Below are 17342 nucleotides of genomic sequence, written 5' to 3'. Positions count from 1 at the left end.
GTTGCGGGGGAGTAACAGCACGAGGGAGGGCATGCCCTCAACTCCTGCCTGTGGCTTCCAGCAGCATCTAGTTGGTCACTGTGCGAAACGGGATGCTGGACTAGATGGGCCTTGGGCCTGATCTAGCAGGGCTGTTATTATGTTCTTATGAGACTTCAAAGGTACAGAGAATGCAATTTAGTGTTCAACGTTTAAAACAAAAAACAAAAAAACCCTCTTCCAAGAGTTAAAACTGATCCTCTGCGTCAGATCTTTGTCTTCCATGGTATCTCCAAGCAAGCAAACCTCAACCACACTCACTTGTGTTTGCATCTTTTCTAATAATATTTTATGTTTTGTTGTTGAGCAGTTTGTCCCCATGGGGATCCTGTAGAGAGTGGGTGTGGGTGTGTGGGGGCTGGGGAGTCAGAAAGGAGAAGGGAGGGAAATGAGAAGGAGAAGATGGAGTTGTTTCCAATTACTTTGTGTTTATGAAGGAAGCCGCTATAAAACAACTTGCCACTGAAATCTAAGACTTCTAAGAAAAGATTATTTGGATGAATATGGCAGTTCTGTATGTTAGCCCTTAAGCATAAGAATATAAGAACAGCCCTGCTGGATCAGCCCCAAGGCCCATCTAGCCCAGCATCCTGTTTCACACAGTGGCCCACCAAATGCACATCTTCTGTAATTTAGCCGGAAAAATAAGATGTGCTGTCCAATCTGAAGTAAGTCCCACTGTGTTCAATGGGCAATGCTCCCAGGAAAATATACACAAGATTGCAGCTATCATCATCTCAGACTATTTGCTCTGTAAGCATCAATCAGCAATGTGTATGTGGTCTGCCTGGATCACACTGAAGTCTGGATTGAAAGTGCTTCTGACTCCATGCAGGTATTAGGTAAAACTAAATGGCCTTTTGACCAGTTCCAGCTCTACAATTCTATCAACAACCACCTAATAATAAAGACTCCTATACTGGGCAGCAGCGATATAGGAAGATGCTGAAAGGCATCATCTCATACTGCATGGGAGGAGGCAATGGTAAACCCCTCCTGTATTCTACCAAAGACAACCACAGGGCTCTGTGGTCACCAGGAGTCGACACTGACTCGAGGACAGCACAACTCTAATTCTAATAATACAGAGGTGATCTTAGCTCATGAATACAATGTTAAGGAATGTTTTGTTATTTCTTTGCCCTGCTTTCCATGAACAACGATGCTTATTAACATTGTTTACAAAATCATTTAACAATAGTTTTACAAAAGAAGTACCCAAGCAATAATTATTCAAAAATCCTCATATTAAAAACTGTGTCATTGGTCACCAATTCTAATGTTAATGTTAACTCCCCTGCTAACTTGGCAAAGAGGCACCTTTTTAATATGGTGATTCTCTTTTATTTAGCAGGGGGAGAGTAACTGGCCCTATCTACCCCCAGCACAGTACCTCCAGTGACTGTTGCTGGTGTCTATCTTATGTTTCTTTTTAGATTGTGAGCCCTTTGGGGACAGGGAGCCATCTTATTTATTTATTATTTCTCGTGAAAACCACACCTGAGCCATTTTTGGAAGGGCAGTATAGAAACTGAATTATTAATAAATAATAATAATGTATGTGGGTGAGTTTATGGCTACCTTAGATTCCAAGCCATTTCTTTGCTACATAAATGAAACCCTGCCACTTTAAAAATGCTTTCTTTACAGGTGACTTCATATACCAGTTTGACATTGAAAGATGTACCTGCCTTGCTATTATTCCATTACAAAGAAGGATAAGGAATAAATTTTATCTGAATTTAGAGCTACAGAATTAATTCACTTAAGACTGGTCTGAGACTTGTAGCTGTCTCAGTAAGAACTCTTGGATCTCTGAATATTTTCACATATAACCAAATGCCTTTGAAGTTCTGTGTCATGTGTTAATAATCTTGATGCAGAAAAGAAATTGGACATATCAAATAGTCAATATGCTCCTACATTTACATTATAGATCAATTTAAGCCTCACATTGGAAAACTCTCCCACCTGAGATCGGTGTGCCTTCTTAGTCCTTTTGCTCTATAAACTGTAACATACACCCTCCTTCATTCACATAACATGCCACCTAATTGTACTTCTCTTGGGACATGAGTTCTTTCCTTCCACTCCCTCCTTCTCTATCGCTCTGAAAATGAATGCTGTTCTCTCTACCACATTTCAGCATCTGATTACTCAGGGCTTCTTGTATACATGATGAGCAGGACAAACATCTCCTCCAAAGACACTGTGGATTGTTTCTTAGAGTTTCTTAGTGCTTAGAGTTTGTCATAGCTGTGGAGTCAAACTGTCTAGAAGATGCTGACACAAATGTAATGTCCAATGCATATGAGACCAGCTATTTGCTGGAACTGCATCAGTTAACTGAACAAAAAATATGTTTTTTGGTCTACATAGTCAGATCTTCCACTGCTTCACATAAGTGCTAAACTCAAGTAACATCATTTAAATTGCATTCAGATGTGTTTTCTTTCTTTCTCACACTGCTGACATATTAATTAGAGATTTGCACCTGGTGCCTTCTGTGGACCTAAGAGAATATCACTGTTGATTGATTCTTTCCCTTGTCATTTCTCTTCCCTTAAAAAAACAAACCAAAACATAACTCTTTATTTATAACAGAAGAAGATATGATACACAGAAAAGATAATGCCACCCCCACCCCTTTGAGGTGTCGCTATGTGTCCCTACAGTTGTAGCAAATTTGGTTCAAATCAATTAGGTGGTTCACAAGTTAGTCCACTTGTGCCTTAAAGGTATACATGTCCGCCATCTTGAATTGGGGTGGATGATGTCATCACAAACTACGCCATTGAGTGTCCATATGTGTCTCTATAACTGTTTCTGATTTGGTTCATATTGGTGCAGGCATTGCAAAGTTGATAGGGACACACACAGGGAATACCAGGGATCTCATAATCCAACTGGAAAGTAGACTAAAAACAGGCTGGGGAACAACTACAGGAGAAGCTAAGGAGCAAACGCAAGCATACACATAATACTATAATATGGACATAGCTCAAGAAAGAGTTACAGCGTGATCCTATTCTGAGTTATACCTACCAAGTGGGAACAGGATGGCTATTAAATCTTTTGTGCTGACAGAAAAATGATTACACCCAGGGTGTTACCACTGCACTGGCATTATGTAATACTGCTACAAACTCCCATACTGGCAGTGCACCCAAGGGCTAAAAATGGACAGAACTGGGCTGGAGGATGTAATTGTGGAGGAGATGCAGAGAATTTGGTCCAAATTCTGTGCTCATTCATTGTTGGTCTCACCATGCCAACAAAAGAGATGGTACAGGTTAAAACATTACATAGGAACATAGGAAATTGCCATATACTGAGTCAGACCATTGGTCTATCTAGCTCAGTATTGTCTTCACAGACTGGCAGAGGCTTCTCCACGGTTGCAGGCAGGAGTCTCTCTAAGCCCTATCTTGGAGATGCCGCCAGGGAGGGATCTTGCAACCTTCTGCTCTTCCCAGAGCGGCTCCATCCCCTGCTGAGGGGAAGATCTTGCAGTGCTCACACATCAAGTCTCCCATTCAAATGCAACCAGGGCAGACCCTGCTTAGCTATGGGGACAAGTCATGCTTGCTACCACAAGCCCAGCTCTCCTCAGAATCAGTGGAGAGCCAGAACTGACTGCCTCACAACCCCTCCCACCACATGAGAGGCCAGGTTTTCAGCCAGCTCAGTAACCAATCATGGCAAGGTTCAGGAGCATAGAAAGCTTAGCAGGGGGATACCATTCATATATCAAGGCTACACCACTCTGCCTCCTAGACAACTAGGAGTTCACAAGTGGGAATTTGACTATGAGGCCCTTTGGTGAAAGGGAGAACTTTGCAAAACACAAAAGAAAAAGCATATTGCTAATATTCGTCTTCTCAAATCTTATAGGAACTCTGCCGCAGGCTTCCAGTTTCAAACAGATACTAGGAACCTCAACCCTTTTGCTGTAACTGGAATTGCAAGGAACATGAACTCTACACGGGTATAGGCTCCCTTTCCCTGATAAGCCCCTCCTTTTGCTTACACAGGTAAGCAAAAGAAGGGGCTTATCAGTGAAAGGGAGACTATACCTCCTCAGTATGCATCCTGTCCTGCGCCTCCATATGTACCCCTGAAGCACCTCAGGGAAAGAGATGGGTATGCAGAGTAATACACATGTGGCCCCAGAGTGTCTCCTCACCAAACCCCACAATATGGGGAAACAGTGTACTGGAGAGACAATCTTCCCTTGCTCAAGAGGTTGCAGCTGTGTCCCCCACAGAGTTTGCACTGCAGAAAGGGTGCCCTCACTGTGTTTAGTCCACGTGTACCTTTCCTCTGTAGGGTCAAATTCTAAAATAATTGCCTCTGCACTTTTAAGACAGAATGTGTGGGGAAGGTGGTGACTAGCTGGCTTTCCTGATGTCAGTAAGAAAGTCGCCTCCCTTCATCAACTTCTTCCTGGTGGTGTAGGCCTGAACCAGACCGAAGCCATGTTACCTTTCATATATTCTGTCTGTGTAAAGGGGGCCTAGGGGATTCCTTATAAGGAGTTGCTTTTCTGTGCCAAGGAGGGCCAGGAGAGACTAGATAAGAAGGTGATGAGGTACTCACTTAAGTACATGCGCAGAAGTTACCTGGAAATTTACAGAAAGTTCAGACAAAGGAAAGGGGCAGTACCTATGCATGTAACCCCTAGGCTATAAATATGTCATGCTTGTGTATGTTCGGGGTCTTGGACTTGAGCGATAGCTGCCAAGACCTTTTGCTACTATAGAGCAAAATAAAGCCTTTTAAAACCTTCTCGACTGGTGACGTGTTTGGCTAGCTGACCCAGAGAAGAACCTCCCTTTGTTGGGGCACAACACTGGAGTAGCTTTACACTTTTAACAAAACTTCCCCTTTTAAATAAATAAGGCAATGAATAGACAGACATATAAATGATTATATGGCACCTCTTAAAACAGGCGAATAGGCTGCCAGAAGCATGTGTAGAGGGATGGGCAAGGCTGGTGGCTAGCCAGAGTACAATTTAGTGGGAGCACATTTCTTCCTCTATTTGCAAAGCTGAGATGAAGTAGGGGGTCATCCACCATCTGAAGGATGTGCTGAGACCGCTCTTTTCCTATTATATCTGTCTTTACTCTATGGTTATTTGTATATTTAAGGTGCTCTGCTTTGTGGAGTCTGCCAGAGATGCAAGAAGGAAGCAATCTCCTTTTGGAACTGCTAAAATGATATAACAATTCATAAGCCCAATTAATAACAACTAGGGATGTGCATGGAACCAGTTCGGAGGCCCTTTATGGACCTCCGAACTGGTTTGAACGGCGGTCGGTTCCAGTGGTTCAAAGGTGGGGGTGGTGCTGCCTTAAGGCAAGGAGGTATGATGCCATCCGGATGGACTTTAGAAAACCAGAGCGCAGGTGGGGGAAGAGCGGTGGGAGGAGTAAGTGCACCCTTCCCCACCCTTAAAGCAGCACCCTCCTTTGAATTAGCCCTGCCCAGTTCCGTGGCATCCCTAATAACAACTGTATGCTGCTTTCCAACTAGAGTTGCCATGCTTCCCAGATTTTAAGTATCTCACCCAGATTGTTTAGCCCACCCAGATTCGCCCAGATTTCAGCTTTCGTTAAAAAGGGGGGGAAAGAAAAAAGCTAAGCTCTAGCCCTTGTAGAAACAGAGTTATGGAACAAAACGTGCAGTCACTATTTTGCTCAAAAATTATGTTCAAGCCAACTTAGATAATAATATGCAAATTATGCACCCAGATTTGGAAAGCCAGACTATGACAACTCTATTTCCAACAAAAGGTTATTAAAACAGTTTAGACAGCAAAAAGAATGTGAAAGAATCACAATCTGGAAAGAAAACAGAAGAAAAAGAGACCCCAGCAACAGACACTGAAGAAATGCTGTGCTAAGGTTGGATAAAGACAGTTGCTCTCCTCCTGCTAATATAGGACAGGAGAGCCTCCACTTGGCCCAGCTAGCAGGGGACAACAATGAAATAAACAGCCTAATGAGAGAAAACTAAGCTAAATAAGGACAATACTTAACAAGCCTAGCCAGAATAAGGAAAGACATTGCAACCAATGGATGCAACTAGGTAGACAAAGTAAACTGATGAAAGATGTCCTTTCCCATTCTTTGTCATTGAGATGTTGGACACCCATAAAGGGCAGTAGCAGGCCTCCTACAGAAGTCTGAATTCCAGCTCTAGCGCTAGATGTCTGGGGCTGCAATCTTAAATGTACTGTGGAGTAAGCCCTGTTGAACATTGGGAGACCTGCTTGCACGGGATTGCACTATAAATGCTTTAATGGCTTACCTGCCAAATGTCAATCCAGTGATGAACAGTTCCTATAAATGCTTGAAATCCCATTTGTGAGTCCTGAGAGCATTTACAAAAATAATCCTATGTTGTATTGTCAGAAAGTTCTGCTCTTCAAATGGCACCAGGAGAAAAGCAAGAAATCTCTACACTGCTTGTTGAAAAGCAGTAGCAAGCATCTGCTTTTCAACAGATGATCTTCTGGTTATGGAGCATAACATTTCCATAGAGCACAAATAGTCACAGCTCACTGTGCATCACTAAAACTTGCTGATTTAGTGTTCTGGCATAACAACACAGGAATTATCTACTTGATTAATTCTAGTACTGTACATCAAAGGGACAATGAAATACCCGGATTCTCCCTCTTCAAATAAATGATCTAAAATGCCTAGCATATGAAAGCTTTGCAGCTTTGTAGCTGAGCAGTCCCACTAGATTTTGCTTGGGGAATAAGCTGCTCTCCTTGGGATATGCATATAACTGCAGTTATTAGACACACTATGAATTATGTGGTTATATTTAGGACAAAATAAAGGAGTTTCTCTGAAACCATGTTAGATGCTCAGTCCTTATTACCAATAAAAGTTACAAATAACAGGACATGGTAAGTCTTTATCTACTAGGTTTTGTCACTATGAGGGGGGAAAACTGCCCTTGCATCTGGTTTTAGATTCCCACACATTATTGATCTCTGTCATTATAGCCCTTTTCTCTCACCAAAGTGAATGTCTCTCAAAGGTATCTATGGTAGAAAGCAAAGGGCTACAAAACAGTTAAGATAGGGACAAAAATGCACTACAGAAGTGAACTTCTTGTTGAAAAGTGGTAAGTGTATAAATATTCTTAGTAGTATAATAATATGCTACTAATCACTGTTACTAAGAGAAGAGTGCACACAAACCAGAAGTCAAATATGCCCAAGGTATGTGCCAGTGAATTGGTGAGATGTGTGTGTGTGTGTGTGTGTGTGTGTGTGTGTGTGTGACTAGCAAAACGCTAATATGGACGGTCTGTATATTGCAGGGCTTTTGGCAGGGTGGGGGTTGAAATAAGAACAGTAATATGTTGCATCCCCTCTGGGACTCTCTCGGCAGAAGTCAAACCACCTAGTGTTGGGCACGACAACATTTGCCTCCACTGCAATTGTGTCTTCAAGTGCTGAAGTAAAAGGTAAACAGAGCTATTGAGGTCACCAAAACCACTCTCTATATCAAGGAAATAAATATGTCCTCTGGCCCTGGTGAGTCCACTTTTTTTGAGGGGAGCAGGTGGTCTTGCTCTTCCCTCAAATCTTGGCTATTATAGCCATTGTCTTTTGTCCCATAGGGCTGCATCTTAACTTATATTTGCTGTGAACAGCGGCTTTATGGGAAAATAACAGATTAAAGGAATTATGTTCAGCATGAAAATGGTGGGGGGTTGGGAAGAGTTAACCTCCCTGCATGCCTTGGTATCAATCAGGGTTAATCCATGTAGTGTCTATGTGTGTGGGGGAGAGAGAGGAAAGAAATAAGAGATGCTTTGGGTATCAATTGATGCCTTGGTGTCAATCAGGGTTGTTCCTTGTGTGTGTGCGCGCGTGCAAGAGAGAGAGAAAAATAAGAGATGCTTTGGGGTTTGAAGTATTTCAGAACACAAGTATGTGCATGTCTAGTCTAACCCCTAGGCACTCTGGCTTGTCACTTAATACAGAATTTATTTTCTGAGTAAATATGCATTGGACTGGACTGCATATAATTCAATTATTTGATCCTCATTATATACTAGTTTCTAGAGGAGTGATTGTGTTAGTGTATTGCAGCAAAAGCAACAAAGTCTTGTCGTACTTTAAAGATAAATGCATTGTAACATAAGCTTACATGGACTGATGAAGTGGGCTCTTGGCACATTAAAAGCCTTTCAGATGCCACAAGGCACTTTGTTCTTTACGTAATGTTTTTGTTGACACGCTGTGCTTACGAGTGGGGAAACAGCATGGCATTGAACAAATAAATACTTCCCCCACACTAAATATGGTTGATTCTGGCATCTAAGGTTGAAGATTAGGGCTGGGCAAACTTGGCACTCCAAATGCTGTGAATTACAACTCCCATCATAGCCAGCCAGCCCCACCTGCTAGTCATACCAGCATGCAAAATAGCTTGGCTGCAGCTTAATTTTATTTTGCATCTCGGAGTAAAAGTGACACTTCCATTCCAATACTAAAGAACGCATCTGGCACGTTTGATATTGAGTATACCTTCTTTTCTCACTCTAGCTTCAAAGTACGCAGCCTCTTCCTCATAGATATACTAAAGGACAGAGCGACACTACTGTGAGCGCAATGAAATGCTTCATAGTCTCTCAATTCTTACCGGAAGTTCAAGCTATGTATCACTCTACCCTTTTAAAAAAATCTCTGACCTACTTCCGGTTCCCTTCTCGCCTGCCACGTGAGTTTTCAGGGAGGTCTCCTCGAGACTGATGCGCTTCCGTTTCCTTTTCATTCATGATGTCGTTGGGCTGGAAGCAGCGTGGTGAGTGACAGGGAACGGTTTTTGAACTCGGGAGGTTCATTATAACACGCGCGTTTTTCCTTTACCCTTCGGGCCATCTTTATCCCAGCCAGGCAACCTCTCGCACTTTCCATAAGCGTGTGACTTAAAAAAAAAAAAAAAAACTTTTTCCAGTTCTCCTGTTTGAAAAAGGCCAGGCGACTCGGCGGGCACGTGGGCCGCGGCTGTGGCCGCAGTGGTGAGTGCGGGGTGCGGGCTAGAGGAGCAAGCGGAATGAATTGAATATGGAACTTCTGTAGGAGAAGTCTGAGTGACCATTATCTAGGATACAGGAGAAAGAAGTGTAACTATCACAAATTAAACGAAACCTCTGTGTCTCGAGGCACTGTACCTCTCTGAATATTTATGCAAGGACATACAACAAAGAAAGAAGAATTGTTCCCTTTGCGTCTTGATGGCAAGCTTTCTGGAGGCATCTGCCTGATGTCTCTAGAACTGGAACATTAGACCGGGTGGATGGTTGATCAGTTAGCAGTTACCCCTGCTAACTGGGCAAAGAGGCACCTTTTACCGTGGTGATTCTCTTTATTTAGCAGGGGGAGAGTAACTGGCCCTATCCACCCCCAGCACAGTACCTCCAGTGACTGTTGCTGGTGTCTATCTGATGTTTCTTTTTAGATTGTGAGCCCTTTGGGGACAGGGAGCCATCTTATTGATTTGTTATCTTTCTTTGTAAACCGCCCTGAGCCATTTTTGGAAGGGCGGTATAGAAATCGAATTAATAGTAATAATAATAATAAAAGACTCATTTTGTTCAGGAAGGAGAATATAGGCATAAAAAGTCTAAGTTAATTTAGTGTTCTTACAATCTACCTAATTCTGAGTCTGATAAACCACTACCAACACCTGAAGTGTAAATTTATGCAAGGTCAACTTTATCTTTTTTAAAAATTGTACTTGAGCACACAGAGTGTGGTAAACAGTTACTATTTTTTCTGCATTCATGACTGCACTCTAATAAAACCTTTTTAAAATTACTTTTTTCCTGTAACCAATAGTTTTTCAGGATTCTAGAGGATAAGAACATAAGAATAGCCCTGCTGGATCAGGCTCAAGGCCCATCTAGTCCAGCATCCTGTTTCGCACAGTGGCCCACCAGATGCCGCTGGAAGCCACAGGCAGGAGTTGAGGGCGTGCCCTCTCTCCTGCCATTGCTCCCCTGCAACTGGTACTCAGAGGCACACCTTTGATGAAATGTAATGTATTTGTTCCTTAATCAAACAAATGTCTATATGAATTTACCCTAATCCTTTACTTACCACACATATGCCCTTTACTTTTGTGGAGAAAAGCTTGGAAACATGCAAATCGTCTGATGAAGGCTTAGGTTATAGGAAGGTTGAAAAGGACCTGCTCTCTCTATTCAGGAGACTCTCAGTGTGATCCACATTTAGAGGCAGAAGCCATGCATCGACAAATAACCGAGACTAGAGTCACATCTAGATATTGTCCATTATCATGGTGTGCTATAGTATTCGGATAGGAACAGCTGACCTTTATTCTCTGACTGTGTTGTTTGGTAGCATAGTTGGTCACCAGGTTAGCAACATAATTGGATTTCTATGAATTTTTGATAGATTGAAAAAGCTGGATGATCCACTGAATTTTGAAGGAAATCCTGCCTTCAAAAGAAGACTGGCTGATAAAAATTTTGGAATATGCGGAGATGGCAAAAGTTACAGCACTATTAAGAGATCAAAACTTGGAATGTTTTAAAGAAGATTGGAAACCATTTTTGTTGTATTTAAAAAATTACTTCCCTACTATGGACTTTACAGCAGGGTTTGAAATTTAGTATAAATCGCAGGTTGGTTAGTTTAATTATGTTCGTAAGGGCTTGAACTTATGTTTTGAATTATTATTATTATAGCAAGGGTAAATTTTACAGTTGATGATTCACGAAGAAATGTGAGCGGGAAGTCCATCTTTTATGTGTGTATTTGTAATGAATGACAATATTGCTATTGTTAAAATTAATAAAAAATGAATTTGGAAAAAAAATGAATTTGGAAGGAAATCCAAGGGCTGAGGCCTAGTGGCCTGTACAGCTCTTAAGCTTTGTACTGTGGTTACTGTTTCCTTTTCCTGGCATGTAGCATTATTGGTAACCCATACTTACTTTCCATGTCAATTCCAGCTCTCTTAATATTTGAAAAAAAAAACTTTAAAAAAATAATTGCATGTCTGTAATCTTGTAGTTATAGATGAGCTGCTTCCGCCTAAACCTGGGCATATTTGGATTTTTTTAAAAAAGTAGAATCCAGTTTTACAGGATCTGCTTCATTCATAGCAGCATATGATGATGCTGTTTCAAAATTTTGAATAACTTCTACTTGTATTTCTTTTAGATGTATTCAGGGAAGTATTCTGGCCAGGGTGATGCTGAAGGAGTGCACCAACTGGACAAATAGTAAGATATACAAAAAGCATGGCTTTTGTCATCAAACTGCCAGGTCAGTAGTATGATGTATAAACTTAGATTTAATAAATGATTTATTAAATATGTCTGTTAATAACATATTCCATATGATGTCACAAAATTCCAAGTGCAGTTAATCTATTGCGCCGAGACAGTTCTTGAATGAGGAATGTATGTACTTTCAAATGACCGAGACTAGAGTCACATCTAGATGCTGTTGGTGATCGTGGTGTGCTATAGTACTCGGAGAGTAATCACTGACCTTTATTCACTGACTGTGTTGTGCAGTAGCATAGTCAGTCACCAGGTTAGTGACAGACTTTTACTTGAACTCTAATGTGAACCTTTTTTGGCCAGAAAAGGGTAGGATGATGACTCCTCAAAGTGACATGCACTCTTAAAAATAACAAAACCAAAAGGAAGGGCACATGGGGTAAATAAACTGCTCACACATATTTAAATTGAACCCATGAGTTCTTCAAGAAAGAAAAAGCATACAACCCAGTTCAGTAAAATATATTTGATTACATGTATCCTTTTTTCTTTCCAGGCCTCCTGATTATTCTGGAAACACTGGTATGAGCTTACTGCTCAAAACAACGACAACACTTCTGCCCTCCAGTCATCTAGATAGTCTCTAGATGTATAAGTGAGAAGATGAGTGATGCCCACAAACCTAGCTGGATTAATGTTGTATGCTTAGTAAGTGTCACTGTAAAGATGAATTCAGATTAAAATATTCTGCACTATATTAACAACATTCCACAGGTTTTCTGATAGCCCACTGTCCTCCAAATATTTCCTTTAATTTTTAGATTGTTGCCAGAACCTGAGGGGTATACTCGTGAGTCAAATGGGCCGTAACCCAAAATTTGGCTTTAAAAAAGCCAAATCTGGCAAGGGCAATATTAATAGTTAGGATTTGCTGTTGCACTTAATTAAAAGTGTAGTGTGCTGTCGAGTAGATGTCAACTCCTGGCGACCACAGAGTTCTGTGATTTTCCTTTAGTAGAATATAGGAGGGTTTACCATTGCCATTTCCCATGCAATATGAGATGATGTCTTTCAGCATCTTCCTATATTGCTGCTGCCTGATATAGGTGTTTCCCATAGTCTGGGAAACCTACCAGTGGGGATTTGAACCAGCAACCTCTGGCATGCTAGCCAGGTCATTTCCCTGCTGCACCATTAGGTGGCTTTGCACTTAATGGGTGAATTGTACTTCATATACTATTGCCCTTATTTGGTCACTTCTGTAGATATCCATTTTAAAAAGCTTTAAATTTTCAATGTAAAACTAGAACTCTATTAGCAAATAGGGCATTCCTTGTGTTTACACCTATTTCACTGTTTATGTAATGCCATATTATTGTAACTGCCTGAAAATAATCAGCATTTACAGTGTTGCCCTTCTGGTTGTCCACTGTTTGGTTCTGGTGTTTCATCCTTTGTCACTTGAGCTGAGGTGTTCACTTCTGTCCCTTGGTGACTGAAAATCCATATATATAAATATAATTTTATATCTAGCTAAAAAAAAAAAAGGCTTAGGTAGTCCATGGCAAATGGGTGTGTGACAAGCCACACACACAGTTTTTTACCCATCGGAGGTAACAGAGCAAGAGCACCATGGTGACTGGGCAGTGGGAATTGCATATGCAGATAGGGAAGAGGAGCCTGTGATGGTTAAGGTCAGTTGGAATGCAACTGTTACTGGTGGGAGGATTGTAGAGGAGAGAACAATATATATATAAAGGAATAGTGGGCAGGGGTCTGCAAAGAGAGAGGTTGTGAGGGAGGAAAGAGCCCCTTCAGGAGGAGGATGCCACTGTGCAAATTAGATGAGGAAACAAGACCAGACGGGAATAGAGAAGGGAGGGCAAGGGATGGGCCTGGGTCTGTCAGCGGTCTGAGGGGAACGAGTGGCCATGGCGGCAGCGAAAGTCACCGCTGCTCAGAGCTAGAGGCCATTAGTGGAGGGAGGTGGGCGGGCAGGCAGGTGAGGGACAGGCCTGAGCCTGTAAGTGTCCTGAGGGGAACAAGCAGCCATGGCGGCAGCAGTGAGGAAGTGCTCGGTCAACTGCTGCTACTCCTGCAGGGAAGAGCAGGAGCGGGGCTCCGGTGAGGGTGGGGAAGTCTCTTGGGTTAGAGGGCTGCAGCTTGGCCAGTTGGTGCCAGCAACGCTGCAGCCTAACCAAGAGGGGTGAGGGGGTGGAGGAGCAACCAAGACGGGTGAGTGGATGAGGGGGATGGAAGCAATTGGATGGAGGAGAAGCCTGAGTGCAACTCTGGTGGAGAGAACTCTGAGGTGAGGGGGCTGTGGCAGGGGGCTGCGGGGAGCAATCAAGTACAAGCATGCAGATGCTCTGCATGGGTTAAGCTAATAGAAAATGATGCTGTGCTGCCTCCTGGAGTGTTGACTGACTTTGTGAAATGAAATATGCAATATGTTAATTTTTCAGGTACTTGGAATTCTCAGACTGAGTTCCTTTTAAAAGTTTTTTGTGTATATTCACTCTTCAGATGAATGTAGCAAATAACTCCACTTTATTTATTATTATACTTCACTGAGAACATTGCTTAGATTTCATTCCTTCCTTGGCACTGGAACTGTAAGTCACTAAATGGTGGGTGGGTGTAGGGGTCTTCACAACCAATCCTGTGAGGTAGGCTAAGCTGAGGGAATGACTCTCTCAAGGCCCTGAAATGAGTTTTGAACCTGCACCTCATCTCTAGCTTTAGTCCTGTCAGTATCAAATGTCTTTCTTTCTTATCAGGTGTTCACTGTGAATACATTTGCTTCTTAATGAAAATAAAACTTGAGAAGAGACTAGTTGTTCAGTTATGAAACTGAGCAGTGCCAAAAAGCTGCTTGCTCGACTGTATATACATTAAGGTAAGTAAGAGTTGCATTCTTTGCTAAATTTAAATCTTGCTTGCATAACTTGTGACCTACCAGTGTTGTATGGTAGCCCATCAAGGTCTTAATACACCCGTTTCTGTTGCTTATTGAGAAACTCGAGGATTGTCAAGCACCTAGTAGGCCTATAACATTGCTGGTAGGCTGCATTTGGCAAATTGCAAAATGACTTAGACATACCCTATTTAATGTCTGTATTAAGCAGTACCCAAGTCTTTGAATCTTCTTTTCAGAGTTATGCTTAACTAACAAGCAGAAGGTTGCCGTTCCGAATCCCCACTGGTATATTTCCCAGACTATGCGGAACATCTATATCTGGCAGCAGTGATATAGGATAGGAAGATTCTGAAAGGCATCATCTCATACTGCACAGGAGGAGGCAATGGTAAACCCCTCTTTTATTCTACTAAAGAAAATCACAGGGCTCTGTTGGCACCAAGAGTCGAAGTCGACCTGACGGCACAGTTTACCTTACAAAGACCTTGGAAAGGAAAGGTGCCTAAGCAACATGTGACTAAAATTCTTCAGTAGAAAGCCAGAAAAGAACATGGGAAACTGGTGAAGCTTTGTGTACTTGTGGAATAAGGTCTTAATAAAAAGGTTGCATATAAGCCAAAGTTGCTGGGTTTCTGTTTAAATGTGCATAGAATTTGAAGGAATGAGTGATAGTAAAGAAGAATCACACTTGCATATTGTCATTTATCTTGGTAACCTATTAACTTGGATTATTGTAGTGCACCTTATTCTTTTTTCATCCTGCCTTCATACTGACATTGTGACTAACAAAAATCAAAATTACACATATCTAGCCCAAGCATGGGACTATATTTTACTGGGATCCAGTCCAGGCTGCAGCCTCAACACTATGAGGAAAAATGAGACAAAGTTGTAATTCATGTTTGAAGATGTTTAAAAGCAAACATATTTCCCTCCTGACAGCCATTGCCTCAAGAGTTTTGAGAACATTCAGCTGCAGTACTTGCAAAAAATATCTTGTTGCCACCATATTTAGGGGAGCGGGGCCAGGTTGATACCATCAATAACATCTACTCTGAATCTGTCACTGTGAGGGCAGTTTCTAGTTACATACAGTATCTCTGTTAAAATGAACTGTGTTGAGAATCATGATTCTAAAGTAGTATACAGATATTGCAAGAATAAAATATCTCTGGGCATGTGCTCTGTTCTTAGATGAAAGCCAAGCTTTCAGTTTTGTGTAGAAGAGTTTGAGTAGCTTTCCACTGCTCCTTCTCCCAAGAAACCCAGCTCATAGACCACAATCTGCCAACCAATGGCTATCTGACTGTTAGTCAACCAGACAGAGAACCCTGGAGTTTTAAAGTATTTCAGTGAAAGAAATACATATAAGGATATAATTGAGACCATAAGGGAGGGAGTCTTAGTAATGGCATGAAGCTTAGGTTAAAATATTTACATACTGCTTTCCAACAGAAAGTTCAAAGTAGTTTACATAGTCAAGAAATCAAAAGATAGTTCCTTATCCTAATTGGGGCTCTAAGTCTTTTTTGTGGGGGGGGGGGGAGAAAAATAGCAGTGGCCACTGGAAAAGATGCAATGTTGGAATAAATAGGGAGTTTCTCTCCCCTCTACTAAATATACAAGAATGCCTACTTGAAAAGGCATCTTCTCACTGAACAAGTAGCTAGAATGAGTAATGATGCTGTGCTTAGACACAAAAGCACTATGTTTGCAAGCAGTGGTGGAGTGCTTTTGAGTAGAACACTGCAACATTTAGGCATCTCACTTAAAAGGGCAATGGATTGCATGATATGCAAGCCATTAATTGATGGAGTTTGCTAAGTGCACGAAGCTGCACACTTGTCCAGTCTGTATAATCACTACAAGTCATAATTTGTATTGGTAATGCAACAGTACACACAGCCCTAGCTATAACAAGCTGTGTCAATTCAAATTATGTTTAAGTATCTCAGTTTTATCAGGAATCTAATTAGATAAGCCCTTCACGAGTCTCCATACCAGTATAAACACAAGTTGCTTATTGTAGGATCCATCCCTTCCCTCTGCAATGCAGTATCAGATATGAACAGAAGTATTGATTAGGAAGATGCCTTATTGGTATTGCAAAGCCATTGGGTGACATGAGGACTTTGTGGCTGTAGGTCCATAAACAGCCTGGGCAGCAGCATTTATTCTGCAGCTTTAATATTCTGCTCAGCTTGGGTGGGTGGGTTTTTTACTACTGCTGGAGAGTGCATCTCCAGCTCACAGCAGCAACCTTTCTGCCACAAAGCAGGCTTAGATTCACTCAATTCCTGAATGAGAGACCACCTCTACATCAGATTTGAGTGCAAAACGTGGCACTGCTGCTCTCAACAGTTCATTTGAAAGCTCACAGATGTAAACCTATACACTTTTGCTACAGAAATGAGGCTTTACTAGATCTCTGAACTGGAGAGAATGGAACAGAGTGTCTCACACTATCCGTTTGCTCTGGCTCTTGCCATACAAGGCATATCTTGATTTCTTCCCCCAACAGCCCAAATAGCTTTGCACTTCAGTTGATAGATATGCAAAGGAAACTAATATTTTAAATTGCATGTTTCCTCTAAGCATAGTTTTATATAAAAAGATTTTACATTTTGAAAAAGGATTTGTATAAAAAATACAAATAAAAGGGTCATGTAAAAGTAAAGTTCTTTTCACTTGTCACTGTCCAGTAGCAAAGCACACTTCACAATCTCACTTATCCCTATAGATGAAGTAAAGATAAGGTAGGATGCCAAAAGATTCATTACAAAAGGAGTATGTACACTAGAATGTTGCATAAAGAATTGGGATTTCTCTTGATGTACAAACAATTCTCCTCCAGAAATGGGATATTCTTAACATCTTTAATACTTGCTAGGTGAAGGAGGGGGCTCAGTTCCCAGAAGCATCCTGCAGAGTTCTTTGCCCCAAATGCAATGACATCCAAGAGTTTACCAAGCTTGAAGTATTTGAAAACTGCCTAACCATAAGGAGTGTTTTTGTTTTTTAAAAAGGCTTACTGGCAGTCAACAGTCTCCAGCTGCTCAAGCTGTACCCATTATTACTGTGCTTATAGGGTACA

The 17342-nt window shown here is 41.5% G+C and overlaps 1 protein-coding gene, 1 long non-coding RNA gene and 2 other non-coding genes across 11 annotated transcripts in view; 3 read left to right on the top strand and 1 right to left on the bottom strand.

Moving 5' to 3' along the window:
* Positions 1 to 8786, bottom strand: part of TRIM66 (tripartite motif containing 66) — a 105237-nt gene extending 96451 nt beyond the window's left edge. The window contains exon 1 of the mRNA XM_053285320.1: positions 8768 to 8786. The gene's annotated coding sequence lies outside the window, so the exon portion shown is untranslated. The remainder of the gene's footprint in view (positions 1 to 8767) is intronic.
* A 26-nt stretch (positions 8787 to 8812) lies between these two features.
* Positions 8813 to 14862, top strand: LOC128340331 (uncharacterized). Of its 8 annotated transcripts, none has more exons than XR_008313607.1 (7): positions 8853 to 8876; positions 9914 to 10111; positions 10493 to 10722; positions 11264 to 11368; positions 11885 to 12036; positions 14109 to 14227; positions 14485 to 14862. It is a non-coding gene; the product is annotated as an uncharacterized LOC128340331 (long non-coding RNA). The 8 variants fall into 8 exon arrangements; XR_008313606.1 differs by lacking the exon at positions 8853 to 8876 and adding an exon at positions 8883 to 9093; XR_008313604.1 differs by lacking the exon at positions 9914 to 10111 and having other exon boundaries at positions 8813 to 8876.
* LOC128341372 (small nucleolar RNA SNORA3/SNORA45 family) lies at positions 10336 to 10467 on the top strand. Its single transcript, XR_008314381.1, has one exon. It is a non-coding gene; the product is annotated as a small nucleolar RNA SNORA3/SNORA45 family (small nucleolar RNA).
* LOC128341370 (small nucleolar RNA SNORA3/SNORA45 family) lies at positions 11523 to 11654 on the top strand. Its single transcript, XR_008314379.1, has one exon. It is a non-coding gene; the product is annotated as a small nucleolar RNA SNORA3/SNORA45 family (small nucleolar RNA).
* Positions 14863 to 17342: the final 2480 nt, after the last annotated feature.

This window comes from Hemicordylus capensis, chromosome 1 (assembly GCF_027244095.1).
Source record: "Hemicordylus capensis ecotype Gifberg chromosome 1, rHemCap1.1.pri, whole genome shotgun sequence".
Lineage (NCBI taxonomy): Eukaryota > Metazoa > Chordata > Lepidosauria > Squamata > Cordylidae > Hemicordylus > Hemicordylus capensis.
This window is presented reverse-complemented; position numbering and strand designations above follow the sequence as displayed.